The following is a 26,632-nucleotide window of genomic DNA, read 5'->3' as shown; positions in this document are numbered from 1 at the left end:
TGTTGAAAGGCGTATTGAATGATTCTCTTAAAATAGAATGCACAACCAAATTAACTGGGAACTACCCTGCCCCGGGTTAAAATGTGGGTTATTTCGTACAGAAAGAAACACCAACTTCTAGGCTCAAAGGGGTTGACAAGGGATTAACTTCCTTATTTCTCCAGTGTTTGGGAATTGAAACAATGCCTGTACATCGTCAGCAAAGTTTTATTTGAAAGCATACAGTTCAACAACCTGGGTATTTCGTTGTCATCATCCTCCCTCCAATCTTTGCATAAAACACAAGTTTGATAGAGAAAGCAAAATAGAATTTTTTTTTTTTTTTTTTTGTAAAAGAAGCATAAACATAGACATAGTAGATGAAAATGAATTCAAACATACGATGCTCATTTCATTAAAATCACCATTCATAAACCAACAAAGTCTAAAAGTAAACAGCACAATTAAGGAAATGCAAACAGTAAAGAAACAAGGCCTAGTGACTAATCAGCAATAGGGATGAGCTATCCCGTCTGAAACACTTGTCCATACATGACTATACCCTCCACCTAATTCTTATGTGTACTTAATCTGGGTTAGGATTTGTCCATAATGTATCTCAAGTGACGGAACCACACATATATCCAGAATAGCAAAAAAATAACAAAATAAACAAGTATAAGCAAATATTAAAGTGATAAAAAACTCTAAGGTAACCCCTCTTTAAAAAGATTTTCACTCCCCAGCAGAGTCGCCAGTTCTGTAAACTCGGTTTTTTGAGGCGAACTGACTCCTTGCTCTTTTTTCTTTTATTATTTTTTTTATTTTTTTGCAAGAGTCGCCACCGACTTTTATTTTATCCAACATTTAGGAAAGGCATAAAAGAACAGGAAAGACCTTTTGACAGATTTTGGGTTCGGGGGGTTGGTTATACAAAGGGAAGGTTTTAAGCACCCTTTGTATCCATGGTTATCCATGGGCTCTTAGTTTTGCTTAGATCACTTTTGCTCTTGTTTGATTTTTAAAATAAGCTCGGCAAGACATTAAGCCTTGTGCCTACATACCTCCTCGGTGCAATGGAGAAGTCAGAGCTAATGTAGTTCCGCTTAAAAGGAAAAACAGTTTAAAAAAAACGAATAAACACTTTATCATCGTCGGAGAGAAATACTCGGCCATTGATCTTGAGCATGAGAACAAATGAGTTCTTTGCATCGCTAATGAAAGAAGGGCTCCAACTCGGATAAAATCAACGAGTATGCCACTAGCTCTCTCACGCAGAAAAGATCTCATTATATCAATCAATTTCAAAATCGTGGGGTATCGCAACTCACTACAACAATTAATCGTGTCTAAACTTTTGCAGAAAAGCCACTAAGGGCAAAAGATATTTTATAAGAAAAGATTTTTAAAAGAGGTTTTACAAACATAAGAAGATTTTGGAAAAAGGGAGAAGATTTTGAAAATTTAAGAAGTGGGAGGAGATGAAAAGGCTATCCTAGTGCTTAAAATAAAAGTTTAAGGAGAGAATGATCTGACCAAAATAAGAAACCAACAGTTGACCGACGCATTACCACTTGGAGATCCAGATGAACTTATTATCTTTAGCACCACTTTGCATTTAAGCACATTAAAATTTTGATGAAAATCGGGCAGAGTAACGGCTGTTTTCGGGTAAAATCCTTATCTCAATGCCTTAGAATTAACCATCAAGGATTTTCAAGGAAATACCTGCATACGCAAACAGACAACAATCCAATGCCAGACAGAACAACCACAGAGTAATAACAGAATAAGGGTCCAGAGGCACTAAGTCCATAAGTCCGAATCTCCAAAATGCTAGGGATAGTAACCAGTAGTCCAAGAGAGAACCTTAAGCGTTTTTTTTTTAGATTTTTGTTGTTTATTAGTGTTTTAGCATAAAAGTAAAGTATGGTCCAAGTGGACAAAAAGAAAATAGCGGAAACATAAACATAGCGTCCAAATGGACAAAGAGAAAATAGCGGAATATAAACGTCCAAATGGACAAAGAGAAAATAGCGGAAACATAAATAATATGTCCAAGTGGACAAAGAAAAATAGCAGAAACATAAATAATATGTCCAATTGGACAAAGAAAAAAAACAGAAACATAAATAATATGTCCAAATGGACAAAGAAAAAAAATAGCATAAACATAAATAATATGTCCAAATGGACAAAGAAAAAATAACAGAAACATAAATAATATGTCCAAATGGACAAAGAAAAAATAGCAGAAATATAAATAATATGTCCAAATGGACAAAGGAAAAATAGCATAAACATAAATATGATGAATGATAAAATAAAGTATAAAGCAAAAAATATAAAGAACAATATAATAAAATGCGGAATTTAAAGTTAATTGTTAGTATGTTAGCACGTGAATCATCTTGAAGCTAGTCAAGTATATTCACGATGTTAGTGAAGATCGATGGTGAGTGAATGATGATCTCGGATTTAAAATTAATGAAAATTTATCAGAAGCTTGATAGAATCATAGCGACTACACGATAAATTTCCAAAAGTCTTAAAACAACTGCATACAATCTCTGCCATATTTGATCTTTTATTCTGATTCAGGACAAAGGAAAAAGATAAGAAACAATATCAAATAATATACAAAAATAAATATAAAACAAATTAAACTTAATTCATTCTTTTTGTGATTTTTTTTTTGGAATTGATTTTAAGTTAATTAACAAGCTAATTAAACAAATAATTATACAAATAATTAAACTTAACAAGAAAAATATTATTTTATATGTCAAAAATTAGATTATAAAAAAAATATAAACCTAAATCTAAAAGGAAAATATTTTTGGAGTTTTTTGATTGGTTAAAAATAATTAAAAAAGCAATATTTACATAATTACTAATTAATTAAGCAATATAAATTAATTATGAAAAGAAAATAAAATATTTTTATGTTAAAAATTAAATAAACATTTTATCAACTTAAAACTAAAATTAAAACATTTTTTTTTGAGAAATTGAAAATATGCATAAATATGGAGTTTTTAATTCATGAACTCCTAACACTACTACATATTAAAAATTACATTGTACTTACTCTATGATGTTCCAAGAGTGGAATAGAGGGATTGAAATTGATTGAAAGTGGCTATTTGAATGAGCCTTGATTTTTACAAGTTTCTTGAAACTTTTGAAAAATATAAAACTTATGCTATGCTTTTGGAGTGTGTTGTTATTCTTCTCTTGTTCCTCCTCCTATTTTTCCTCCTTTTTTTCCCCCTTTCTTGAATGAAGAAAATGAAGCTCTATTTATAGGCAAAGAGTTTGATCTTGGAAGCCTTGCAAGTGGAAATTGTCATGATTGATTTTGTGGAAAAAATATGATAATGGAATATTTTCAATGAGTGTATTTCTTAACCATGGTTAAAACACTCAAGTATTATTCTCTTCAATCTTGCAATAATATATTTAAGCATCTTGAATTGGTCTTGATTGGCAACCATAAGCATCTTTGATAATATCTTTGAATTATCTCACTTTAATTAAACTTTAAATGAATAAAATTTAATTAAAATGAAATAAAAATGTCATGAATGATGTATGGGTCGTGGATGCCCTTTAAACATATGAGAATCAAGATTGAATCACAAAAGAATTGGCCTTTTTGAAAAAAAATCAAATTTTGGTCATTACTTGTTTCATGCATTCTTCCAAAAAAGGTCAACTTCATCAAGGCATATATCCCTCAATTTTGATCCTATGAAAGTGTTCTTGTACTTTTTGGAAAGCCCAAGATGTCCTCTACAAGCCACTTTGGAAGCGTTTTTGCATTTGGAGAAGTTATCTTGATGATATGGGCTTTGACAAAAAACTGCTTTTTGTTGACTTTGAAAATGACCTGTAATGTTTTGGCTTATATCTCCTAGGCGGAAGCATTTCTTGACCTTGGTCCCAACATCAAAGTTGCAGAGAATTGAATTTCCTTGAGAATGAGCTTTGGTTGGAATTTTTCTGATAAATTATGAGAGAGTTATGGTCGGTCAAAGTTCAGTTGACTTTTAGGTAAAAAACTCTAATTTTGCAATTTTGAGTTTTGTCGATTTCTGAACTTTTCTTGATGAATTATGATCAACCATTGATCACATGATGAATCTTTTGACAAAATATGGATGTTGACAAAAAATTGCATTTTTGACTGTCTGTTGACTTTTTGGTCAAACTGGTCGTCTGTTGACTGTTTGAGCTGTTGACTGTACGTCCGAGCGAATTGAAGTTTGAAAATTTGTCTGGTGGTACTTTGAGACATATGAAGATCCATGAAATCCATTTGAGGTCTCAAAAACTCGTTCTCCTGGAAAAAAACAAAAACCCTAATTTGGCGCTTCTGGCGATCTTGAGAGTTGTCTGCCTTAAACTGAGCCATCCTTGGACTTGAATATTGATTGAAGGAACCTTTGAATCTTGAGAGAATGTTGAACCTCTTGTGGGCCTCAAAACCCTGAATTCTTCAGCTTTCTCTTGATCATTCTCCTGTCTTTTTAACACACAAGCAACAAACTTTTTTTCTTTTTATTTTTTGTTAGTAAATAAAAATATGCATGATGATAAATGATAATGATAATGATCATGATACTTAGAAAAATGATGGGATCTCAGAGTTCAAAAATTGGGGTGCAACACCAACCCGTACATGGTACACTGGTTTGGGTGAGGAAAAATAACCACCCACAATATCATTGGGTTGGTTTGGGTAAAACCACAAATTTGTGGGTTGGATTGGGTTGGGTAATGGGTTACCCAATATTATTTTTCCTTATATAATTATTAATGATATGTTACATTTTTTCTTAATAAATAGTTTAATTGTTTTTTTAAACATCAAATGTCAAAATGTATAATGAAATTTATCATAAACATATATTTGTAAAAAGCAAAGTTACATTACAGTAAAACCTAGAATTGCATAAAATACTTGCAATTTATTAGAATTGGCATCAATCAAAATGTGACATCCTAAATAAGTTAAAATCATTACTTACTAAATAAAAGATGTTCAAAAAGTTGAAATTGAAGCAAGCATAATTAAAAACATCAAATTCATCACTTGTCAAATTACAAAAAAAGAGAAAAAATATAGTCACTCAATAACCCATGGGTTTTATGGATTGGGTGTGGGTTTATCCATAACCCAATTATTTTGAATGGGTTTTCATTTTTGAAAACCATATTCACCCAATAACCCGACCCAACCCACTTTTTTTGGATCGGTTTGGGTGGGTTTTACTGGGTTTATTGGGTTTACCCAACCCATGAACACCCATAGCTTCGATGATCTATGGTGTTAGCAAAAACGGTACAAGAGGAATTGGTTATGATTTTGATGAAAAATCCTCTACAAAAATAGATGATAAACCAAAGACTCTGCATTCTCATTTTGTCCCTAAGGGATCACAAAATGAATTGGTGCCTAAAGAAAAATCTATTTTAAAACCTAAGGAAAAACCAAAATACCATGTCCATTACTTATATATATATATATATATATATATATATATATATATATATATATATATATATATATATATATATATATATATATATATATATATATATATATATATATATATATATATATATATATATATATATATATATGATAACCCTGCATCTAAAACGAAGTTTGTTAAAAACTTTGGGAGTATTAACAAGAAAGGACCCAAAAGACTATTGGTACCTAAGAAAAAGATAATATATATTGCTGATATCCTTAGCAGCTCAGTTAATACACTAGTCATGATACCTGGACTCTGGCTACTCGCGACACATGACAGGTAGAAGCCATTTGTTCCAAATCATGGAACTTAAGCCTGGAGGTAGTGTAGGTTTCGGAGGTGATCAGAAATGGAATATCATTGTCTTTGGAACAATTGCACAAAAGTGTTTAATGTTAGGATATTCTGAACATTCAAAACACTACAAAGTATATCATTAAAACACAAATCGTTGAAGAATTAATTCATGTTAGATTTGATGATAATCTTGACCCTTAAAAGTCAAAGCTAGTTGAGAAATTTGCAGATCTGGAGATTAACTACTCAGATTCTTAAGATAATGAAGCCGAAAGCTAGTTGAGAATTTTGTAGATCTAGAGATTACCTACTCAGGTTCTTAAGATAAAGAAGCTACTGCAAAAGATTCTAAGACTAAAGATTTTGGAGTTGTTCAACCAGAAGTTGTTGAAGCTCAAACTCCTATGAGAAGGCAAAGATGAAGATCCTCTTACTTTCAATAATTGGTTATGGGAGACAAGACTGAACCAATCAAAGCTAGTTCCTCATTTAAACCTTCTAAAGAGAGACTTCTGGGTTTGGTGTCCTTAATAGAGCCTACATTTGTTGATGAAGCACTTCTGGACACTGAGTGGATTCTGGCTATGCAAGAAGAACTCAATCAATTCTCTAGAAACGATGTTTGGGATCTTCTGTCTAGACCCAAAGGAACTCACGCCATTGAAACCAAATGGGTCTTCAGGCGGAATTCGAGAAGAGTTTGATGGGAGAACTCAAGTTCTTTCTGGGAATCTAGATTAATTAAAGTCTAGAAGAGACATTTATCCATCAGAGAAAGTATGCAAAGAAAATTTTGAAGAAGTTTGACATGTCAGAATGTAAGGTAGCGAAGACTCCAATGCATCCTACATGTATTCTGGAGAAGGATAAGGTAAGCAGTAAGGTTGATTTGAAGGTGGTATGATAGGCTCTATCTTATGCTTGACTGCTTCTAGGCCTGATATCTTATCCAGTGTCTGCTTATGTCCTTGCTTCTGATCAAATTCTAGAGAATCACATTAAACAATCGTCAAGAGGATTTTTAGGTATCTAGGAGGTACTACTAACCTTGGTTTATATTATAGAAAATACAATGAATACAAGTTAGTAGGTTATTGCGATGCCGACTACGTTGGAGATAGACATGACAAGAAAAGAACTTCTAGAAGTTGTTTGTTTATAGGAGGTAATATTATCTAATGGTCCAACAAGAGATGGTCGACAATAGCACTATCAACGTATAAGTTGGAAAGGTAGGATTCGAACTCAAGACATCATGCTCATACCACCTTAAACTCAAGTCTTTATCAATAGTGCCAATTCAGTTATTCAAAATAAAATGGAACATAACACCATATGATGGTAAAAGACCCTGACAAAATTGAGGTATGACACTTGGCAACTTGACCCATATGAGCTAACCAATTTTAATAACTTTACTACACATCATGTAATCCAAGGAGCTATGACTAACAAAATCATACATCTTTTCAAAATCAACTTTGGACATCAAGCACTTTTTTTGCTTCCTATACAGATCAATCAGTTCATTAATTGCCACCACCCCATCAACAAAAACATCCTCTTTAAAAAGACTGATTAACTAGGAGAAATTAACTTATTGGAAATTTTACTTTATACCCCTACAATTATACCCATACCCCTACACACAAAAAAGTGGACCGAAATACCCTCGTATCAATAATATATATTTTAAACATTTTCATTTTGGTGTTTTTTTTTAATTCTGGTGGTTTTTTTTTAATTCTAGACTTTACGCTACCGTGTAAAACCGTTGCCTAAAATGAATGACAAATAAAATAAAACCGTTACCTAAAGTTTATTTTGAAAAAGCGCACGTTGGTGAGTAGGAAGATTAAGCAATTACCTTAGGCAACGGTTCCTCTCTGTTGGCCATTAACTTTAGGCAACATTTTATAACCATTGTCTAAAGTCTAGAATTTTAAAAAAAATTAAACCAGCAGAACACTTTAAATAAGTGTTACAGAATGCAACTTTAAAACCCACTTTAATCAACTTTAAAATTACCGGAACACTTTAACTGAGTGTTCCAGTATGCAACTTGAAAATCTTGACTGCCGGAACTCTTTTTCCAAGTGTTCCGATATATTAGAAGTTAAAAATTTTTAAACCAGAAGACTTTGAAAAAGTGTTCCGATTTATATATTTTTTGGTGTTTCGAAATTTTTTCTGAAAAGTAAGAAAAAAATAAAAATTTTAAAATATGTACTATTTATACGAGTATATTACGGTCCAAATTTTTTCCGTGTAGGGGTATGGATATAATTGTAGGGGCACAAAGTAAAATTTCCTAACTTATTCCAAGCATTAACTAATCCGGTTATTACAAGTTCATACAAAGACCCAAGAACATAAATAAGACAAAAAAATCTAGTGGATAAGAAGACACCACCTTCATAATCATGGTAAAAAAATAAAAAGAAAAACCACCTGAATGGGGGGTGTAATACGGTGGGAGAACTGACTTTTTGTTTTGTTTTTCGCAAAACATGTTGCGGTTAGCAAGAGTCGCCACCGACTTTTATTTTATCCAATTTATTAGGAAAGGCATAAAAGAACAAGAAAAACCTTTTTAAAGATTTTGAGTTCGGGGGGTAGGTTATACAAAGGGAAGGTGTTAGCACCCTTTGTATCCATGGTTATCCATGGGCTCTTGATTGCTTAGCTCACTTCGTTTGACTTGTTTGATTTGTTTAAAACGTGGTGTGTGATTAGGAAAATGTATTTTAAAGAGTTAATTTTGCAATGATTCTCGTATGAATGTATACAAAGTGTTTATCTTGAAGATGTTTTGAAAAAATGTGAGGTGTGAAAAGTATTTGTTGATTTGTTGTGAGAACGCAATCAGAAGCTACTTACCCTAAATTGTAAGGTCTTTCTTGTATTTATAGGTTTCCTTGAGAGATAGTATTATCCATACCATTAGAGGGTAGGTAGTCTTATCTATTGGATGTGAAGGGACAGACGTAGCATCATCGAATGGTCATAGAAGACACCTTGTAAGGATATCTTAGCGTTCGAAGGGACTATCATCATTTTCGTAGGCAACTCGAGGGACTAGATCATATTTCGTAGGCAACATCGAATGGTCATCGAGGGACTATGATCTTTATATCGAAGGGACTATGATGATTTAGTCGTAGGCAAATTCACTAAGACATCCCTATGTTCAAGGGACATGACCACGTAATTGAAAGGAAACGAAGAGAGGTCGCCCTAAAGGTGGAAGTGTGCAAGTGTGTTAATTCAGATATTTAATCTTGAGATTAGGGTTAGCTATGTTCATTTTTAGTCTTACCATACAATTCTATTAACATACATCTAGCAGTTATAAGGTGCAGAAAGTAAATTGTGGAAAATAAAATCCTACACTATTACATGGCTTTGGGAGAGTTACATAACCGAGGAGTGCGAAAAGTAAAGCCCTAATTAAACTATTACAAACCATGAGATGTTACATAATTGAAAAATACGGAAAATAAATCCTAATTAAGTTATTACAAACTCTGAGCAATTACATAATGGAAAATGCGAATAATTAAATAACGAATGAGTCGGAGAATCGAGAAGTGGATGGAGAGAAAAAGATTTAAGGTTAATGCTAATTAAAATCTAATTCTAAGTTAGTTATAAAAAAAACCTAATTAATTAGCCATGTACACTAACTAAATTGATTAAATCTAATTTTTTAAATGTCTAATTAATTTTAATAAACCTAAAAATCCTAATCAAACTTAATTGAGAAATAATGTCAAAAACTAAATTAAGGAAAACCTAAATCTAAATATTTCTATGTATTTTTTATAATTTAAATAAAATGATTAAATTAACACCTAATTAAAAAAAAGAAATTAAATTAGTTAGCAAAGTTAATTGGTTAATTTATAAGAACCCTAATCCTAATTAGTGGTTAATATTGGTTATATGGCTTAATTAATTAGTAAATGAAAGAAGATAGAAGTTAGAAAAATTGGAGAAAAAGAGGTAAGGACGATGGGAATCGAACCCAGGTCCCCAGGGTTACCAAACCACGCCTCCACCAGTTGTGCTGCAATCGTTGGTTGTTTATGAACCAAACGTAAATCAACAAAAACCAAAACGTGCGTGAGTTGAAAACGTTGACCAACGAATACCAAGGCGCCACGTCTTCATCATCTCCTTTGCTTTGTACTTGGAAATTTTAGCTATGAAATTATTGCGTTATTTTTGTAGCGAAACCTGCAAATTTCAAAGTTTTCTTGTAGCTTCAAATTAACTATGATTTAGCTACGGCTTTGTTCATAGCAATACCTGCAAATATCAAACTTTGTAAAACACGATCCAAACAACAATTCTAAGAGCCCAGATCACCTAAACGACATGCCACGAGTTCAATGGTGGTGTCATTTTGGATTGAATCACCCTGGACCATGGGATACGAAAAACTCACGTTCTTATGCCCTAACAATGGTGAAACGGGCTCTGCGCGTTAGAGCTTCGAACGAGCGATCCAAACCCTCTCTAAATCATTCCAAAAACTCAAACAAATGGTTAGTTTAAACCGAAACATGATAATATGCAAGATTCGAAAATTGGAACATACATGAAGGTGATGAGCATGATGCGTACATTCTGGGCGTTATGGGACTTGGTTAATGATGCATTCTTACCCTATATTACCTTAGAAAGGGAATGAGATGGTTGGTTTGCTTGGAAACTTGCTTGAATGGGGAATACGATCTTGCTCTCCTCTTAAATATTTTCACAACTTTGGAACCCTATCCTCCTTTTCCTATTTTTGTTCCCTAATGATTTGAAGTTGTTGTGTATTTATAAAGGATGAGATTAGGTTAAATTTTGGACTTGGACCTCAAGTAATTGGTGAGAGAAAAAATTGAAAAAGATTTGTATGAAAATCTTTCCAAATTTGGCTATTCTCTCTCATAAACAAGCTAGCACGAATTTGGACTCTTCATGAGTGATCTTTGGGCCTTCATGTGATTAAAACAAGATCCATACAATTTAATCCAATTATTTTGATATTTTACTTAATTTATTTAGTATTTAAATGAATAAAATTCAAATAAATATAAATAAAAATTATAAAAATTGACGATGGATTTAAAGGTCTTTACTTAGGTCATGGACATGTTTAAAGTCTAAATGATAGGCCCATTAACTTAAAAAGTCAATTTTCTTCATTTTGCTTTTTTGTACTTTCTCCAAAATAACTCAACTAGTGCAATCCATAAATTCCTCAATTCTTGTCATATGAAGGTGTTCTTGAGTTTTTTTGGAAAGCTCAAGATTTCATCTAAAAGCTCTCTTTGGTTTCATCTCAATTGAGTCTTCCATGTTGTGCAGTCTCTTCAGACTCACATGACTTTCAAATGCTCAAGACTGTGCAAGGATTGGGCACGCTTACCCGTCTCTTAAGCAACAAGCCTTCAACTAAGGTTTTCTTTCTCTCCAGGCTCTGATTCACAATATTGCTCAGACAAAAGCTTAAATGTTCAACAGTCGTCTGATTTGATCTAAAAGTCAACTAGGGTCAGTATACAATCAAAACTCCTGATTTTTGGTCAACATCAATATTTTAAAGTTACGTTCATCATTTGATCAAGGGTTGATCATGATTCATCAAGAAAAGTTTAGAAATCAACAAAACTTAAAGCTCTTAAATTAGGGTTTTAAGAAGAAAGTCAACTGAACTTTGACTGGGCATAACTCTCACATGGTTCATCATAAATTGTCCAACCAAAGCCTATTCTCAAAGAAATTGGATTCCCTAGAACTTTGGTGTTAGGTTCAAGATTAAGAAATGCTTCATTTGGGAGATATGGATCAAGACATTATAGGTTCTTCTAAAAATCAACAAAAAGTCATCTTTTTGCAAAGAAGCGTACATGAACATGGGAACTTCAATGAAGATGAAACCAAAAGGAGTGTTTAGAGGACTCTTTGAACCTTCTAAAAAGTCCAAGAATACCTAAAAATGTTGGAAATTGAGGAAGATATAAGTTACACAAGTTGAGCATTTTTGAAGAGGTGCATGAAGAAAAATACTTGTCAAAATTAATTTTCTTCCAAATAGGCCCAAGTTCTTTTGATCTAAACTTGTTCCTAAGTCCATCCATGGTCCCTAAGTCCAAAAGCACTCCTCCTTTCTATTTATTTGATTTATTTTGGAATTATTTCCATTAAAATCAAAATTAAATTAAATAAAATGCAAAAACAAGGAACAATTGCATATGGGCTTTGTTTTCACTTGTCGTGAGGACCAGAGAAGCCCATAAATACTTCCAAATTCATGCACAAGCTTGAAGGACAAGAAATAATCATATTTGGCAAGATTTTATGCAAAAACTCCAATCAAATATTTTGGCTTTCAAGTGCAAGATCTTTCCCCATTTACTTGACCTAACTCACTCCCATATTTATACCAAACACATTCAGACATTGAAGGGTTGAGAATTGGAAACAAGAGGCTAGGGTTTCAAGGGTGGAAATTTCAAGAAAAGGTGCAATTCGAGACTTTGTATTCTAGCCATTATCAAAGCCAAAAAATTATCCCAATCTCTTTCTGAGGTAGCATATGGTAAGGATACATCATTAAATAGGGCCTAATATACAAGGAACGTCCGCACCATGTTCATCATCATAGCATAAATTTTTAGTTTTCGTATACTGCATGTTGACATGTTTTAATCATAACTAATGGTTTGTTTAAGTTCCTGATGGCATGGAGCTATAGGGGCTAAAACCAAAGACGCCATTGTTAGGGCATGGTAGAAAAACGCGTTCGTCCTCATATCTACGGGTTATTTCAGCCGAAACCATGGCCATCATTGGATTTCTAGCACCGTGTTTAATAGATCTGGGCGTGTTTTGGTTTTGTTTAACGTGTGTTTTGAGTTTTAATTTTTTGCAGGTTTTACTACGAAAATTGCACAGCAAATTGGAAGCAGAACCGAGGCCAAATCGCATCAAACCTATGTGTGAATTGGAGAAGATGACGACCTGGACGGCGGGGGTCCTCGTTACACGCGTACGAGTGCCAGTGGCCAGTCAAATTCTCCATATCCTCTCTCCGCGCGCGTGGCCTGTCTTTAATGGCTGGTCAACACGAGTGACTCTTCTCTCTCTTTCTAATTGGTTCACCCATTCAACCAGCGGGGCCCAGTTTGACTGTTTGGGTTTTAGTGCGTTGATTTAATATTTTTATGTTTTGTTTTGTTTTACTAACGACTAACACTTGTAGCAGGAATGATAAAGGCTGATGACATATTACTAACAAGACCTGGGTTCGACCCCAGAATCTCACCTATTATTTTTTCTCTTTGTTTGTTCACAGATCCAGCGCGTCCGGATCTTGCACGTCCATGGTGCATCCTCCAACGTTAGCCTTCAGATTTCCAATGATCCAAATCTAAAGGACCAGGACATGAACCCCCACTATAGAGCCTCATTATTCAGCCACACCAGATCACAAGCGGTGGACTCAATCTTAAAATTGGGCCTAATGGGTTTCTGATTCATACTTCCCCTCTTGTTGATTATACACCCCTGGCCCATGTTTCTTTTTACGTATTCTATTTTGCTAGTTTAGTTTTTTTACTAACTTATTTTAATTGTTTTTTTTTAAATCAACCAATAAAAAATTTACAAAAAATAGATTTAGGTTTTATTAGTTTAATAATTCTAATTGACTTAGTAATTAGGTTAAATAGCACACTTAGTATAATTAGGTGATTAATTAGGATAACTAACTTAGGAAATTAGGATTAACACTTTTATTTTTTTAATTAGTTAATTTTAATTTAGTAATTAGATTTCAATTAATTTAATTTCAATTTAGTAATTAATTTAGGACTAGAATTAATTAATTAATTTAGTGAACTTAGGTTTATTCTCACATGTTTCTTTTTAAAGACTAATTTCTCCCGAATTCTCTTCTCATCTCTAAACTCCTTCGAATGTAGCGTGAATGATTATTTAATTATTTATTTAAATTGTTTTATTAAAATATTAGCAATTGATGTATAGGTCGCATGGTATTTTTTTGTAATAGCGTAGATTTATTTCCTCGCACATTTAATTTCCGCATTTTAATTTCTTGCTATTATTATATGCTTAGATGTATGCCTTAGGATTGTATGATAATATAAGATAACTTAACCAAACGATAGCTAACTTAACTCCAGATAATTAAATACTTGAATACAACACACTTGCACGCACTCACCTATAGGATTTCCCCTCTTCTGTTGCCTTTCAGAAAATAATAGTCAAGTCCCTCGAATCGTAGGGATACCTTAGCCTATGCTGACTTCAATTTAAAATCACCATGTCCCGCCGATTTAAAGATCATAGTCCCTTCGATGTCGCCTTCGGTATAAATGATCTTGTCCCTCGATTAAATGGTGATCATCCCTTCAAATGTTAAGGTATCCTTATTGGCTGCCTTTATATCTCATAGGACTTCCTACCCTCTTTATGGTATGGATAGTCCCTATGGCGATTCGATGACCCTTCGATGACCCGCACATTCAATGTATAGGACTACTTGCTCTCATATGGTATGGATAGTACTATCGCTCAAGGAAAGTCTTTAGAATAGGAAATACCTCACGAACATAGGGTAGGTAACTCTTAAGTGCTTGCTCACAACAAATCAAATGCTTTTCACACACCCGTTTTTTAACATTGTCTTTTCAGACATTCTCCAAATCAAACTGTTTTTCTAAACACACACGACACCTTCAAACATTCAAACAAACAAAGAGAGCTAAGTAATTAAGAGCCCATGGATAACCATGGATGCAAAAGGTGCTTACACCTTCCCTTTGCATAACCTACCCCCAAACTCAATCTCTTTTCAAAGAAGGTCTTTCCTGTTCTTTTATACCTTTCCTAATTGGATAAAATAAAAGTCGGTGGCGACTCTTGCTCACCACAACATTGTTTGTGAAACATTTAAAAAAGTCAGTTCTCCCACTGAGTTACACATGTTCATGTATGCCTCTTTGAGAAAAATGACTTTTTGTTGACCTTTAAAAGGACCTGTAATGTTTTGGCCTATATCTTTCAAATGAAGCATTTTTTGCCATGCCCTTGGTTTGACAAAGTTGTATAAAATTGAATTTCATTCAAAATGAGATTTGGTTGAGAAATTTTTGATGAAGCATTTGAAAGTTATGCCTGGTCAAAGTTCAGTTGACTTTTGTCTAAAAACCCTAATTTAGCAACTTTGATTTTTGATGATCTTTGAGATTTCCTTGATGAATCATGATCAAACCTTGATCAAATGATGAATGTGACCTCAAGTCCTTGAAGTTTACTAAAAATCTTGAAGTTTGACTGTATATTGACCATAGTTGACTTTTGACCTAATACAGTCGACTGTTGGCCATTTGAGCAATTGATTGACCAATTTTGCACTACGAGGCTTGAAACTTGGCATGGAGATACTTTGATACGTGTGAGATGCTATGAAGCCCACTTGAGGTCTTAGAAGTCCTATCTTCTTAATAGAAATCAAAACCCTAATTTGAGGTCTATTGCTTAAGAGAAGTGTAGGTATGTCCAATCTTTGCATAGCCTTGAGCAATTGGGGATCCTATGAGCTTGAGGAGACTGCTTGAGCCAAATTATCTTGAACATTGTGAGGGAAAATTTTGGGGTACAATAGGGGGGCATGCAGTAGAAGTGATCAAAATCAACCCCAAGTTAGTCCTAAGCAGATGCTAGAATCTTCTAAATAAGGAGGAATTGAAATAATCACGAGTTGTACTTTTCTTGATGTCAATCTGGATGACAGGTAGGCTAAGCTTAGAAAGAGGAAAGGAAAGGACAAAGTAAAAATATCTTCCAAAAATAGAGGATAAAAAATTACTACATCCAGAAGAGGCTTATCAGCTAAAGGAAAAAAAAAAAACAGTTGTTAAAATAACTCACCAGTTCTCGTCGAATCTCATACACCCGTTCCACCTGGTCTTTCCCATTATGAATGGCCAAAATCAAATTTCTCATTCATATTACTTAGTAACACACATTTATACTTCTTATAAAACACATATACATTTATTTATAATAATAATTCTTTAGATACATTTAAAAATAATCTATAATATATATTATTTATAGAATATAGTTCTCATAATTTTTAAGTGTAAATTTGTGTACATTGTATACATGATTTTAAAAATAGAAAAGACAAAAATAAAAAATATTTAATTATTTAAAATTTGTGATAGGACAAAATTACAAAATTATTTATCTGACTGTGTATATGATTTAAATATTTATCTAATCAAGGCCACTAGACATGCTTCAGTTCCTTCTCATGTCCTTTATGCGGATAGCATAGTTATATTATGTACATGGAAGTATTCTAATATCTAGGTCTTGACTAATATTTTTTCTAGATATTCCTTTACATCTAGACGGGTTGTTAGTATAGAAAAGTCCATTTTTTGCTAGATCAATGTCCAACAGAAGACTTGCTAGGATTTCTAGAATGACAGGATTCACTAGAGGTACATTTCCTTTTACCTACCTAGGAGTGTTAATCTTTAAAGGTAAAGTCAAAGCTTTTACTCTTCAAACTTTGGCTGACAAGATTATTGCTAAAATGTCAAATTGGAAAGGTATTATTCTGTCAATGAAAGGAGAATCATGTTGGTTAAATCAGTAATTCAGAGTATGCTAACCCACTTAATCACCATTTTCACTTGGCATGATTCTCTCCTAAATATGTTGAAAGGGCAGCTAGCAACTTCATTTGTAATATTCCACAATCTTTGTCTTAGCTCTTTCCTTTCCTTACTGCAAGACTGCCTCCAAATAATATTTCTAGCAATCATGATAGGGACTTATTTGTGTGGCCTCCATCTTCCTTTTATTTTCTTTCCTTGAAAGATGCTTAAACTTTTAAAACCCCTCCTTTTGTGATCTTTAATTGTACAAAAGACTTATGGTGCAAAGAAATACCTCCCTCTAAATCTCTATTTTTTTAAGCTTCTCTAGAAAAAATTCCCTACTAATGACCAATTAATAAGAAGGAGTGTGCTTATGGCTTCAATGTCCTACTTGTGTAGAAATCATTCTGAAACTAGTTCTATGTTTTTCTCTTGCAGGTTTGCAGACAACATGTGGACTTGGTTCTATAATTCCATTCACCTCAATATTAGACCTACCAATTTGGAAGTACTTATCCACTACTGCAGTCATGGTAAATCTTCTCAGTGCTCCCTATTTTAGAGAGCTGCAGTAATATACATTATTTGCAACATTTGGAATGTAAGAAATATGAGTAAATACATGCATCCTATGCAACAATTCAACATACAATCTTTCAAATACAAACTCAAATGGCGATCACTAGCAACAACTCCAAACTCACATCTTACTCTTCCATGCATGACTTTATCCTCCTTAAATCTTTCAAGGCTCAAATTCATCCTCCCCATGCTCCTGTGATAAAAGAAATTATATGGAATCCTCCTAATCATGCCTGGATCAAATGTAATTGTAATAGAGCTTACATTTATGAGACATGAAGATATGGTTGTGGTGGCATCTTTAGAAGCAATAGAGGAGACCTAATCTTGGCTTTCTCTAAAAACTTGAATTGACCTTCCTCCCTTCATGGTGAGATAAGGGCAGTAATTAGAGCAATTTGCATAGCTAAAGGCAAAGGTTAGCATAAAATATGGCTTACATCTGATTCAATCTTGGTTGTTCAAGCTCTCACCAACAATAGAATTTTCCCTTGGCAACTTAGAAGACAATGGAAAACTTGGATGGAAGGTACTACACATATGTCATTTTTCTTATCTCACATTTAAAGTGAGGGGAATAGTTGTGCGAATTTTTTTTTAACATAGGCCTCAAAATTAATTCCCTCTCCATTTTTTATTCCATCCCTTTAGAGATTATGAATGATTTTGTTAAAAAGAACGCTTGATTTTCCGTTTTTTAGGTTCATATCTTTTTGAGTGGGTTTTGGTATAATTCCCCACAATTTTGTGCATCACTTTTCTTTTGCTATATATGGCCTTTATTTTAAAAATATTATCTATATTATATAAAATTATATATATATATATATATATATATATATATATATATATATATATATATATATATATATATATATATATATATATATATATATATATATATATATAACACCTATTTTTTCTCAAATTTGTAGTCTTTTATTACTATTATTTTCTCAAATTTGTACTCTACTATTACTATCTTATTCGATAATTTTCTAGATTTGTTCCTAAATTTCACTTCATAATTTCTTCTAAGTAAAAAAGAATCGTGTAATTTTTAAAATATTCATTATTAATATTATTGTTATTTACAATTAAAATTAGTATTATACATACATGAAAATTGAATATTTGTTCATTCTCTAATTCACAAACCGGTGAAGGTAATGGGTCACTGGTTCATCGGTCGAACCACTGGGTCACTGGTCGAACCGCATGACCAAACCGGATTAAACCGGGTATCTCAGTCTAGTAAACCTGTCATTATAACCAAACTATATAAGTATAAAACCGGTCGAACCAGATCATTCAATCTCTAAAAAATCTACTTTAAAGCAAACTTAAAAGTTTAAACGGAATTTTATAGTCATTCACAAAAAGCAGAATTTCTATAGTCAACACTATAAAAAATCTACTTTCTCCAAACAAAAAAGTAGAATTTCTATAGTCAACAAAAACAGTATTAAGTATTATTAAACATCAAAATCACTCCTTTATTTTGATTTAGAATTAATATTTAGGAAAAATCGAATAGTATACATCAATTTCATAAAATTAATCTTGAACCCTAATACAAATTTAGCATTAAAACTCAAAACTCAAAACAAGATGAATGGAACAAAGAACAGAGATGACGGAAAAAAAGAACCTGGAAATTGGAAACAAAACAGAAACGCCACGGAGGAGAAAGATGCACCACGACGGAAACCAATCTTCTCTTTCTGGAGTTCTTCTACTTCTCTGCGTTTTGGTCTTTTGGATTTTGGAATAACATCTTCTCTTTCTGGAGTTCTTCTACTTCTCTGTGTTTTGGTCTTTTGGATTTTGGAATAACATTTTTTTTTAATACTTAAAAGTGGTAAAACGTAAAAAAAAAGTTTTGGTTAAATTTTTTAAAAAAATGCAGTTAGACCGCCGGTTTGCGGTTCCTGGTTTTTCCCGGTCCAACCCAGTTTTTACCTCTTTTCACCGTTCAATGGCGCGGACGATCAGACTATTGGACCAGACCAGTACCTGGTCCGGTTCCCCATCCGACCAGCCGGTCCGGTCCGGTTTTTACAACACTGGATTTACCAAACAGGGGTAAGCATAGCATTTATATTAAAACAAAACCCAACATCTTATGCCACATAGTTCTAATTTGGCCACATCATTAAAAATTTATGCCACATCAAATATATTCCTATGTGACAGCTCTAAAAACTCATCTTCATTTTTCAAAAAAATTTATTTCTCTATTAGATGTTATAAGTTCAACACCCCATAACTACAAAAATCTATTAATTTAACAACTAATTACTAATAGCTTCAATATAAACTAATTTTTAAATTTTTAAAAATAGTTTATATATTTTTCTTGCAATTTTTTCATCTATTTCATCATTATTAAGATATTCTTGAAAGATAAAATTAATTCTATCTGTTTACTCAATATAGAAAAATTATTTAAATCAATATAATACAAGTTTTATTAAGAAAAAACAATACAATTAACTACTTACAAAAACATAGTTGATAGATGAACATATAAAGTAAGACAAAAAATTAAGTATTAACCTTAAGGCTATGTTTGGATATTACGAAATGAACAGGGCGGAATGGAGCGGAGCGGAGTGAAATGGAGCGGAATGGAACGGAGCGGAACGAAGATACTATTTTATTGTTTGGAAATTTTAGGACAGAATAAGACAAATTGTTCATTCCGCCCAAATCAGAGGGGAAGGAATATGGTGGTAAGTGATGGAATGAAATGGAATCCATACCACTCCTTTCTGCTCCGCTCCATCCGTTTTTAAATTATCCAAACAATGGAATATCATTTATTCCATTTCATTTCGCTCCGCTTCATCCGATTTCATCAATCCAAACAAAGCCTAAAAGATTTACACTAAAATTTTACATTCAAACAACTCTGACTCTATGTAACCAATCATCACCGTTAAAATTAAAATCTAATATAAATCTCTCTATTTTTCGAAGAATACACTTTTAATTTTGTATTTTATTCCTCAAATCATTAAGTTATATCATAAAATTTTATTAAGATGACGTGAATAACCTTAATGAAATAGAAGATATTTTATCTTTTAATCTTTGGTGAATTTGTCTCTCATCCATAAAATGATGAAGATTTATCAAACGAACTTAGAGACAACATTTTATTGGAAAGAATATGTTACGAGTTTTTTGCGGAAATAGGATACGAAGTTATCAATTTTCTGCCATTATTGCAAGGCGCTTGGTTATTCAAACTCTAATTGCAGAAGACATCATGGAAATGATCGCAAGAGTAACATAGAAAAAGTTGACAAGCAAAAAATTAATGTTGGCCCACAATAGAAGCAAAAAGCTCGGGCCACTGAAACAAAACACATAGAATCTCGTAAACCATAGAACATCCAATTGAAGACCAGGGAAACTAGTGGAGTGAGGACAGATTGTGATTCCACTGATAACCCTACAAAAACATATGCAATTGTTGCTTTTAATATCGAGGCCTCAATGGCAGTGGATGATCTTATTCAACTGAGAAATGTGCAAACTGCTGAAAATTTAGACAATAGGATGGTCACAGTTGAAAAAAGTGTAGAAATTATAGACTCGAGTAGCCCCGGTGACTCAGAAATTGTTTATGTCATCCAACTCAACGCAACTGAAGATTCTATAGAGGAAATTCAACATAAAAATTGCTTTTCTTAAAGAATCATGGGCGAACATGGCAGATTTAAAGGAAAACCAAGATTTTTGAAGAGGATTTAGAAGACAATTTGGAAAATTTTCAAGTTGTGGGCTCCAAGTCTCAAAAAAAGAAAGAAAAAAGAAGAAGCGAACTTTAAAAAATAAGGGAGTTTATGCCACCAAAATCAATTTTTTTCTCTCTAAAACTTCCTTATGAAGTGCATATTTTAGAACATGAGGGGACTAGCCAATTCTCCATCAAAATTGGCCCTGAAGAATATTTTATAATCTCATAGACATGACTTATATTTGGTAGCAAAACCTTGGATGAATCTATTGATATTCCCTCAAGCTTTCTGAGAAAAACTTGATCTAAAAATCTTTGATCTCAATAATAGAGGTCCTTAGGCACCTAATCTTTGATGCATTTGCATAAAATATTTTGACCCCCAAATTCAATCCATATCTGAACAACATGCTTCTTTCACTGTCTAAGTAGATAATAATATGTTAGGTGTTGGTGCCATTTATGATTCCACATGATACATCACTAAAAGACGGCTTTGGAGTGATCTCTCTAATTTACATTCCTCAATCAACATTCCTTGGTGTTTTGTGTAACATCCTAATTTTTATTAGTTATTGATTTAGTTATTTTATTTGGTGTTTTTATTAATTATTTACTTATTTAATTATTCTGTGGTATAATAATTATTTAATTATTGGATTATGTGTATTGTTGTGTTAATTTGGCTAATTGAGTTATTATAATTATTGGTAGAATAATGAAATAATAGCTAATGGGCCTAATTAGTTGAGATATAATGGGTAGCTAAGCCCATTAGAGATAAAAGAGATTGTAGGAGTAGAGTTAGGTCATTTCATAACATTAGCTTTTGGTAAGAAGAGAAGAGAAGAGAAAGAGGGAGAAAGAGCAAATTGGGGGAAATCTTGGAGAATAAGGATTTTGATTTGAGGAAGGGGGAGAGTTCTTATTATCTTGAATGTATGAGTATGCAATGAGTAGTAGTATGCTAGGTATTTCATTTCTCTTCATTTCATAGATTTTCACATGTTAGGGTTTAGGTTAAATCCATGGAATTTGTGGTAGTAATCATGTTTGTATATGAACTCATGGTTAGAAATATGTTTAGGAACCTTATATGTGTTAAATCGCTGTTGGAATGAGTTTTGGTTGCTTAGAATCGGATTTGGGTTGGTGTTGAAGGTCCAGAAAACGCACAGATTTTTCTTGTTCTGGTGTTGTTCGTCGGGCGAGCATCTTGCTTCGCCGAGTGAGTGCATGCTCACATGTCTGCACCGGGCGAGCGTAGCGGGCGAGGGGTGGCCAATTTTCTGTCTTGGAGCGTCGGGCGAGTAGATCCTTCCGTCGGGTGAATATGTCCAGTTTGGTAAAAAAATTGTAAAGTGCCTAACTTTTGATCCGTAACTCTGTTTTATGTGTTATTCGAAGCATTAGGAAGCTAATGTAATTATCTATATGATAGGATTGTATTGGTTAGCACTTGATTATTTAATTAAGATGTTGTTGTGTGAATGACGTATGATTATCGTTATGTGTATTTTGATTTGGTGAATTGTGTATAGCATTTGTTGGTATGTTATGTGATATGATATACATGATGTATGTGAATATGTATATGCTAGTTGGATGTGTTTGTTGACTATGATTACTTGATGCATTTTGTACAATTGGTGGATAATTCATTGTGTGGAATTATTGTGGTATGTGGTATGTTAAGATTGCATGGATAATCTTAATTGCATATGTTTTGTGATAATTGTACATGCATTCATGGGGAGATTGTACTCCGGTTGGCTTTGATCCTTGTGTGGAAACATAAGCGGCTTTGTTCCTTTTGTGGATTCGGAAGCGGTGAACTATATGTTCATATTTTGAGGGCTTTGATCTTGTCCAGATCAGAAGCGTGACTCTGGTTTTTAATCGGGAGCGATGAGCTTGATACTCACATGGTACCACATGCATGAGTCACATTAATTGCATTTCGAGTCACATTGTTGATATGTGGATGTTTTAATTGATGTACTTTCTTGTGTGTGATGATTGTATTTGTGATATGTGCAATACTTATGAAACTTGTTCAAATTATGAAGTGTGATGAATGATTATACTATGGTATGATATGTTCATTGTACATATATTATATATTCATTATGATGTGAATTCTCACCCTTCTATTTGAATGATGTTCATTGTGACATCGTGCAGGTTCCAACGAGTAACGTGCTTGCATGAGGATTTAGCCGAGGAGTCTTTCATTTTTATCGTTTTGATTAGGTAGCGAGTCAAATGCTCTGATCATGTAACACTGGGGGTTTTGAACTCATGTTTTAATGTTTGAATATTGTTATCGTGTTTATATTTAACGTGATATTTTGGATATAATTTGATGATGGCTATGTTTCCGAATATTGAATTATATGACATGTATATATATATATATATATATATATATATATATATATATATATATATATATATATATATATATATATAAATATATATATATATATATATATATATATATATATATATATATATATATATATATATATATATATATATATATATGAGAGTTGGTTATGTTATATGATTTGGTAGATGGATATAATATGGGATATATTCATTAAAATTACTTGAGATTTGTTATTCTCTGTGCGATATGCATAATGTATGAAAGCATGAAGTCTCAAATTGTGTTATAAGGTGATCAGTGCATGTTTGTATATTTTATTTTTGGTTTTCATTGCGATGGAAACAACATGTGACGCCCTTTTGTTTATGCATTTATTTTACTCTGTGTATATTTATTTGAAAAATTGGGGTTAGAAAAGGGGTGTTACATTTTGTACAGGATTTCAACTCCATTCTCAGAGCTCATGAACACATAGGTTGCAACAATTTTAACAAGACTCATATGCAAGACTTCAGGGCCTGGTCTAACCAAAATATGCTAGTAGACATTACAACCAAGGGGTCGACTTCACCTGGTACAATGGCATAAGTGGCAGTGCTTCTGTAGAGAGGAAATTGGATAAAGCTTTCTGTAATCAAAATTGGATATTTTCCATCCATACCATGACAGTTTTTTCCCTCCCTAGATTAAGATCAAATCATCATCCGATCCTACTTGAGGCCTATTTCTCTTCCCAAAGATTAATTTCCCAAATCAAGTTTCTTAGCATGTGGACTCTCCACGATAACTTTAAGGAGTTTTTAGCTAACAGTTGGTCCACTAATTTTACTAGATGCCCAAGGTTCATTCTAAAAAAGAAGCTTCATATTCTAAAGGAAAATTTAAGAAGTTGGAAAAAAATATATTTTTGGAAATATTCATAACCTAGTAAAAACACACAGAGAATCTTAGTGCATATTCAAGAGTAAAATAGTCTGATTGGTCCTAGTGATAGCCTCAGATTGCATGAGAAGAAAGCGTAACTTGAGTTAGATAAAGTTTAATATCAAGAAGAGGTCTATTGATTAGTTTGTTTAAGACCAGGTCATGTCGGTGCCTCCATTGACGATATTGCACTCTTGCGAAGCCTCTCAAATCACCAAATCCCCATTGGTCATCGACTCTTAATTGATGCCATTGCCCCAAACATGTCGGGGATTCTGGGATACCTTGTTACATGTCGAATTTTAGTTTCACACAGTCACTGTGGTGCATCTCCACACAAGTGAACATGATGATTGTTGTTCTTGCAGTCCAAACTGCAACATCCTAAGGGTTAATTGCATGCTAATGTTTGAGACTCAGATACGGCCTCCAGAAAAACCGTAGAAGAAATATACATTAATATCATGGTAATATTAAACTAAATTTATGAGATGTTTAGTTGCAATATCTCTTCGGGTCCAATATGATCTATAAGATTTTGATATTGTATTATAGCGTTTCTAGGAGTTCTATTGTAGTTCATCCATGGAACACACCATCTATACCGAAAATAGTGAAAATAAGATAATTATCGTTGTTTATAATATAATAATATTGTAAACTTACTTTGTCACGTAGGGGAATGTGAAAGGTCAGTCGTTGCGGGGGTGAGTGTCGGCATTCTCGACCAACCCCATTTTGGAGCAAACAAGCCAGAAATAAAATGAGCAAGTATTATTCAGTGTGTTTTTACACAAAGAACTATATAGATGAGCCAAAACAGTTGAACTCCAACTATACGTGTTTATTTTATTGAAATCTCTTAATAAAGGTAAATATATATGATTTAAAGTATTACCAGTTGTTTCAGCAAAATAAAAAGTGACAAAATAATATTATAATATAACACTAGCATGTGCACATTCTCGCTTGGATCCTAGAAGACATCTATCCCCCGTTTATAATGTCAAAAATGTATTAAATGGTACATCAATACGTTCTCGGTGGTAGCAAAGGAGGATTATTGGCCTACTTATCAAGGGGACATTGTTTGACACAATGACCAGATGCGAAGGAAGAAAAAAGGATGTCCTAACAACACCCGTATTTGAACCGAAAAAGATACGACAAATAAAATGATAAGATTATGCAGTACATGCTGTCAATCGGGACACAGTCGAAAAAATGATCTGAATATTGGGTCTAACTCTGTAACATAATTTTTTATGTCAATTTTGATATGTAATTTATTTGTTGTAAGCAAGAAATTTAAATTTAAGTTAGGCTTTCATTTGATATTCAAGTTAACATTCGAGTACACCAAACTTAACACAACCACGCAAAAAGCAACAACACGATAAACAAATAAAACAACTAAGCACATCATAATAACTACGATATTACAACCATCAAGACAATATTGGTTGGTCCAAGCATCATCATAAGAACATCATAGTCGTTTTTCTCAGGTTTCCAGGAACGAGTTACTCCATTTTCGTTGGATACCGTAACTTGCCTTTCAATTCTTCTAATCTTTTCACCGTCATGAATGTCTCCGTATAACCATTTGATCAAGCTCCTTTGAAAATGATCGAAGGTCTCCGTATTCTAAAGTTTGATCTTGATCGCAGACTTTATAGGCGGAAAAAAAAAGTTGAGCATCTCTTTTGATAAGTGAAAACATTTGAGGGGTACTGAAAGAGATATTTAAAAATGAAATGAAAAGATGTGTAAAAAATAATGGAGATGAATGATTGAATTTATAGAAAAACCAAAATAACTAAATAGCCACACTAAATGATTACTATGCTTTGGCAGTGCATGCATGCGCCACATAGCATTGCTAAACATCTATGTGGTGAATATTTTTTTATTTTAAAAAGTGGTTAATTTGAAAAATTATTTGAAGTTGTGGTTATTTGAAATAAATAATTAAGAAAATTAATTATTTGGAAAAAAAATCCAAGAATACATATTAAAGTTTTTACCACTAATAAATATACATTTTTTAAAATGTACTAATGCATGTAGTAATTTTGGTATATTATTTTTATGTTTAGTGAAAAAAAATTTAAATAACTAGGTTTGATAAAAAAAATACGAAAAAAACCATGTTTTCGGGGTATTTACCAAACTGTCTAGGTTTGGGATATCAGAATACTGAATGCGCCAAATGAAATGGCGTATAGGTGTAAATTTTGGGTGCATGCGCCAAATGAAATGGCATGCCCTAAAATCCCAAAGGTTTGCGCCAAATGGAATGGCGCATAAGTCTAGGGTTTTGCCCTAGAAGCCAAACCATTTGGCGCCTTAGTTCAAGGCCTTTTTTTTTAATTTTTTTTTTCATTTTTTTTTTAATTCATTTTACTGGAATATATTAAATTTAAATTTTTTTTTTATTTTATTTGTTATGATATTTACAGAA

Source organism: Vicia villosa, linkage group LG1, assembly GCF_029867415.1.
Source record: "Vicia villosa cultivar HV-30 ecotype Madison, WI linkage group LG1, Vvil1.0, whole genome shotgun sequence".
Lineage (NCBI taxonomy): Eukaryota > Viridiplantae > Streptophyta > Magnoliopsida > Fabales > Fabaceae > Vicia > Vicia villosa.
Note: the sequence above shows the minus strand (reverse complement) of the source record.